Source organism: Lytechinus pictus, chromosome 7 (assembly GCF_037042905.1).
Source record: "Lytechinus pictus isolate F3 Inbred chromosome 7, Lp3.0, whole genome shotgun sequence".
Taxonomy (NCBI): Eukaryota; Metazoa; Echinodermata; class Echinoidea; order Temnopleuroida; family Toxopneustidae; genus Lytechinus; species Lytechinus pictus.
Window position 1 is genome coordinate 37,399,129 of NC_087251.1, and position 6,895 is coordinate 37,406,023.

Genomic DNA, 6,895 nt, shown 5'->3' on the forward strand with positions numbered 1-6,895 from the left:
GGATCAAGGATTTTGATGCCATGTGCGATTTGTATTTATGTGGCCGTGGCGAGCGCGAGTGCAGTGACACAGAACTTGGTAGACACACCGTCGCGAAATTAATCAACACTTTCAAAAGATCGATGTAGAGATCAAGACTTTGGAAATTATGGAGTAAAATCGGAATATAAATGTGAATAAATCATTTTGCTGTAAGTAAATGAGTTGGACATTATTAACGTGATCTTTTAATAATTTTCTCAATTCGCTCTACGGCAGTGTCATCAGAAATGCATTCAATGAATTCATGTAGATGTAGCTATACAACTTTACAAGGCTGGGCCTGGGACGAGATGAAACTAAGTTTCGATCGAATTTTTATGTTATTTTTGAGACACTTTACTTTTGACAAAATAAGTGACAATATCAACTGAAATTCGTAGCATCTAAATTACATTGCCCAACCCAGTAACCCACGGTACCCCTCTCCCCTCGATTTATTTTTTAGCGTACCGGTATTTACTACCATTTTAAAGACGTACCGGTACCGTGAATAATGTGAGCAATGCGATACGCAAATCGAGGTAAACGTCTTCGCGCTTCCTACGGGCCTCGAGTCGAGGTCGTATCGTATACAGATTAGTAGCGAGTCAAAGAAATCCTGGGAAGAAATCGTGGACGAAATAATCGACAAGTTTATTTTAGGATCTGAAAAGCAGATTGGTTTTTTTTAAATATATTATTCAGTTTTTTGTGTAGATCTAGGCCTGTTTGACAGTTGTCGGCCACGGTTGTCGGGGAAGTTTACGGTTGGCGGATTTGCTCTGAAAATTTTCAGGGTTGGCGGCGCCCGCCAACCGTGACGCGTGGTAGCGAGAACGTTGCGGACAAGGGTCTCTTTCATTGGAATATCAATGAAAGGTGTCCTTAAAAGGGCACCGTGTTCTAGTTCTACTCTTCTAGATAGGGGAAATAATGAAAATTTCGATTTTGTCCAGGTATGTTTGTGAATCTTCAATTTTTGTTCTCCTTTACCTCATAAAGTAAGCTCCAGCATACATCATTTCTACTATCGGTAATAAACAACAAATTATTTGATCTGCATTAATTGAAATAAATGATTTTTTGAAGTCGGGTCATTCCATCTGGATTCACCCAGTGGTTGCACCCGACCATCTCAGAATTCGTTGTAATTTGGTACACATAAAATTTACCATGGCCCACGTACAAAACAAAAAAAATAAGTCCAATTGGTCCTTCGGTTCTCGCGCTACGGCCCGCCCTTTTCTCCTTGTTTTGACAAAAATGGGCGTGACCTTCAACTTTCAATGGCCACTGCGTCGTAACGTGTTGACCAATTTTCATGAAACTGGTACCATTTATTAGGAAATTCAGAGAGGAATCCAAAACATGTATCAAATAATGTATTGGAGCGATTTATAAGGTCGTGACCTCTGACCTTAACTTTGACCTTGAGTTTGACCCCCGAACAAATAATTTTTTAACTTGATTTTCGTGTATGTTAATTACTTGTATGATATTGACAAAATATGTTAAAACCAATGATGATATTTTATTTCTTCACCTTTTAAAACTCTTCCAAAGATACCATGAAATTTCACTCTAGTCCCACATACTGATATTCATGTTAGTAAAAGTGTTTACCAGTTACATGATTTCTTCCAATCTTAAGTTACAGTATGCAAACACATGAAAAGAAATTAAGCTCATCAGTTCACAAATGAAACATTAAATATTTATGCTCAAGAACAGGTATCTGTTTAGGCATTTTGATGTTCAGCAATATATATCATATATATATATATATATTCTTGTTAGTAAAGTATTTACTTTTATCATCAAATTGTTGAGTATATGCCTATTTTACTAACAAGAATATATATATATATATATATATGATATATATTGCTGAACATCAAAATGCCTAAACAGATACCTATTCATGAGCATAAATGTTTAATGTTTCATTTGTGAACTGATTAGCTTAATTTCTTTTCATGTGCATGCATACTGTAACTTAAGATTGGAAGAAATCATGTAACTGGTAAACACTTTTACTAACATGAATATCAGTATGTAGGACTAGAGTGAAATTTCATGGTACCTTTGGAAGAGTTTTAAAAGGTGAAGAAATAAAATATCATTGATTTTAACATATTTTGTCAATATCATACTAATAATTAACATACACGAAAATCAAGTTAAAAAATTATTTGTCTGGGGGTCAAACTCAAGGTCAAAGTAAAGGTCAAAGGTCACGACCTTATAAATCGCTCCAATACATTATTTGATGCATGTTTTGGATTCCTCTCTGAATTTCCTAATAAATGGTATTAGTTTCATGAAAATTGGTCAACACGTTACGACGCAGTGGCCATTGAAAGTTGAAGGTCACGCCCATTTTTGTCAAAACAAGGAGAAAAGGGCGGGCTGTAGCGCGAGAACCGAAGAACCAATTGGACTAATTTTTTTTGTTTTGTGCGTGGGCCATGGTGAATTTTATATGTACCAATTTACAACGAATTCTGAGAGGGTCGGGTGCAAAATTGCACATTCATTGGGTGAATTGGCATGGAATGACCTAGACAGCTGGCAGCCGTCTGTTTCGAGGAGTTTTTTAACTTTTTTTTTTTTTTTTTTAAATTTCTCCTCATACACAGACGGCTCGCTAGCGTGCAGCCACCATTAGGGGACTTGCAATGCAAAATCCCCCCATCGGGGCTCTTCAATTTTTGTCTTTAATGAATAAAAATTTTGAAAATTAACCCGACCAAAATGCAAATTAATATTCCCTCTTGGCATTAATTGCCAAAAAACGGAGAAAAATCAAGTTAAAAAGAACAAAAACAGTGACTTACCTCGGCTGTCGCGCAAATTCACTTCCCCGTTTTATCCGATCTTAAGTACATAAACATATGGCCATTGAGTCCCCTGTACAGATCGCGCTAGAACTTCGGTCTCTGTATTTGGTGAGTGAAGCCAACGGAGTTCAGCTGAACAACCAACATAACAGAGACCGAAGCTTTTGGTCTAGGAATGACCCAGTCGTCATTTCGAAATAAAAGGTTCAGGTGACGATGAAGACCAACTATTTTTCCGATAATATCGATATCAAACGAAGTCGCAGACTGTAAGACAAGATTGCCTTCGTGAAATGGAAAGCGCTGATTTGTCGCCAATCTTCCTATCTCGGAATAATGGTCCTAGGACGTTCCTACGTATCGCTCATCTCGTCGTGCAACAGGCCCCCGGCCCCTTGAGCTCTTCTTCACTTCTGCAACGAAGCCCCAAAGTTAGGCGCGCCTTACTGCGGCAGCCCGTCCCAGACCCAGCAGGGGCTAGCCGTCCCCGCCGCGCTGGCGCTGCCTTTCAAGTTTCATTTGCCTTTTGAGATGCCGATGCATGGACACGGATTTTGAAAATATTTGACATGGATGACACTTGACAGACATAACAGGGATTCATCACAGTTACTGATCAGATCTTGCCTAGCTCTAAGAGAAACTTACTATGAAAATGATCAAATTTCATGGTTTCGAAGTCTGGAATTCCTCTCGCTCTCGATCTCGTTCATAAACAAAAATATGAAGATAAAATTAGAAAACAAAACTCCTACAATTGTATTGTATGGTGTCCGAAAAAAACATTGAAAAAAAGATCCGAGGATAACATGGGTTGATTTGATTTAGGATCTACATCAGTATCGCACAATTATGATTATCAAGTACATGCAATCACAATGCAACAATATTAAGTCATGTTAAATGATTTCTCATTTGAGGCTATTACTGACATAACTGAAAGTAAACGATCTTTTTTTATGTCGTCCTCGAGTCATGATCGAGTCAGACTCTTTCCCCGGCTTAAGTCTTGTCTCGGATATTTTTTTTTCATTCTTTTCTTCATTCCATCTTATTTTTCTCCTCCATTCCACTATAATTCTCTCCTCTCTCTCTATTTTACCCCCCCCCCCCCGCTCCCCCTCTCGATCTCTCCCCCCCTCTCAGTTTCTCTCCACCCCCGCCCCCGCCCCCCCCCTCCCTCTCTCTCTCTAGTCTCTCTCTCTCCCTCTCTCTCTTGCTCTTTCCAGTTCCTCACCACTTATCCTTTTATTGCAAGGGTGTGTTTTTGTTTGTGGGCCGGTGCATTCTGATTTAATTTAACCATCTTTTTCATTTTCAGTTTGTATAATTTGTATTGTACTATATAGGGCCGCAAAGTCAAACGCCACTAGTGCAGGCCGAGGTCTCCCGCTGGTTCTTTTATATCTGTACTCTTATTTGCCAAATTGATTGAATTGAATACAGTGCAAAGAATAATAAGAGATAGGCATGAAATTTATTTAAAAAAATAATAATAAATTGGAGTAAGTTTAGGGATCTATTGGTCTAATTATACTACAAGACTTTAAGGAGAGTTAATGATATCCCCATACAGTATTAGGTATAATAACAAATTTAGTTACGCCTTTTATATTAAAGTTTTCCTGCAAAAATATGGTTGTTAAAGACTGAAGGAAAAAAGAACAGGGAATGAAATACAGGGAGAAAACATCAAGAAAGATGCACAAAAATAATGTATACCCAAGGGCGCCGGAAGCGGGGGGGCAGGGGGGCACTTGCCCCCCCCCCCAAATAATTGTTTTGGGGGGGGGCAAAACGAGATTTTGCCCCCCCCCCCCCCCCCCCCCCAATGTGCCCCCCAGAAGTAGAAAACTTATAAATTATTTAAGGACAAAAGTAAACGATGAAGGCACTTTTCTGCCTAAAAATTGTCATTTCCATTGTCAAAATTTAAAAAAATCGCCCCTGACGGGGCAATTACATCATAGTAGGCCCTATACTAAGCCTCGCGTCTTTTGACGAACATGCCCCTCTGTGAAACATACCTTTCATAAGCCCCTTTTCCATCTTATTACAGCGTGATAACGTTTAACCTTTTAATGAATACATTTCAGACTAAAACCGAATGGCAAATTGACAGTTGTACACCAATGCATGCTGGCTGTGTCGGCTAACAAACGCGCGGTCGCCCAGAAACGCTCAGACCGGACCCGATATCACTAACGCGCGTTTACTCGAACGCTAGTTACTCGAGCAACTATATTATGGAATCTATGTCATAGCTGTCAAGCCCAGAAACCATGCATAACATCTCGAGGTCGTCAATATCTCATATACTTGTTGCCTATGTAAGTCATCCTGAAATTGTAAGTATAGATTAATAAAGATATAGATTTAAATTATGAAAACATATTTCAATTATTTCATTTTCAACTAAATATAGATTGAGTTAATACAATGATAACAAGTCAGTGCCCTAAAGAAAATACCAAGGTCATTTCAACTCAATATAGACATGTTATCAGAAAATTACACACAGAATAATTATGTGTAGAGGATTATAATTTATACTTTGTGAAAATGGTGAATCCCACTCGAAAGCAACTTATAAAATAATGTTTAATAAAATCATCTGTGAAAGTGTTTCCTTGATCCGAATCATATTATCCGAGATATGAATAAAAATGTAAATAAAGAATATAAAAGAAAAATAAGCGTTACAGTACTGCTCTAATATTTTCATAGCCCCGAATTTTCCTCGATTCCTTTTCATTGGCATGATTGGCAGGCGTTTTGTCTGATACTATTTCAGCTCATATGATATAGCACTTTTGTATTTTAGATTCCAAGACTCCTTCCCATTACCTGTTACTAATCAGATCGAGAGGCAGCTATGTTCTCTGGTTTATCCCAGCTTTTGTTATTCATGGATGTATGCAAAAATCTAAAAAAATCCGGGGGTGGGTGGGGCTGCAAGACCTAAATTTTCGAAGATACTTAAGAGTGAGGGGTTTGTGATGGGGGAGCTTTTGCATTTTCTAGAATAAAATTAAAGGATTTCGTGCACACTTTTGGTGAATTTTGTGAATTTTTGCTCTCTCGATCGGCGGCCCCCGGCTGCGTACGATCATGTTTGCCATCTCAAAGTCTTTAAAAGGCCTATATTACTTTGGTTTGAAACAATTTCGTTTTCCAGGCTCGTCATTTGCTGGAACTGCGACCCTGATCATGAAGAAACACCAATCTGGGTCAATAGGGAGGAAACAAAACTAGTTATGGTCACATTTCCCCCAGAAAATATGTAAAGAAAAAAGAAGATTTTGAAGGAGTCATCCAAAAGTGCTTCCCAGCCATACAAAACATGCAAAAGGAAACACATAAATCGAGTAATGTTTTAAACTTTAATGATTTTCAGAAAAGTTTTAAATAGACAATTAAGCTTGTCATATTTCTTTTTCCTCAAGTTACAAAATATGAAACGTATTGCCCATGCATGGATAATCAGGGACTATCTCCAATGCTGATGTCAGAAATGATTTGCATAGAATTGGGATTTAAGTGCATGCTTATCGACGTCTGCCACGTCAGAACAGTATGACATTTTGAATTTGAAAAGACATTAATTAGAATTTCTTTTGTTTCTGTTGTTACGCTTCTTCTGCTTACTCCTTGTTCTGACAATAATTACTTGAAACTTATGATGATTGTGCTCTCTCGCGTCGTCCGTGTATGTAAATGTACATAAATAAATGTTTCTGAAAGGATATTGCATGAAAAATGTAATTTCTGGTATTTTGAGTCAATATAAGCGTAATACGTAAGTTAATTGATCAGACATGAAAACCACATTCCGAAGCGATCGTTTTGCGCGTAGATTTCATATAGGTTCTCATAAATTATGAGTATATTCTTTCGTAGTGAATTCTTTGTATAATTCTCAAGAAATTTATTTTTGAATGCTCTTAGAAACGCAACTTTTATACTCCATTTTTACACAAAGTCCTTACCGTGGGGGGTCCCACACCCTCTCCCGCTCGATCGCTTCGGTACCT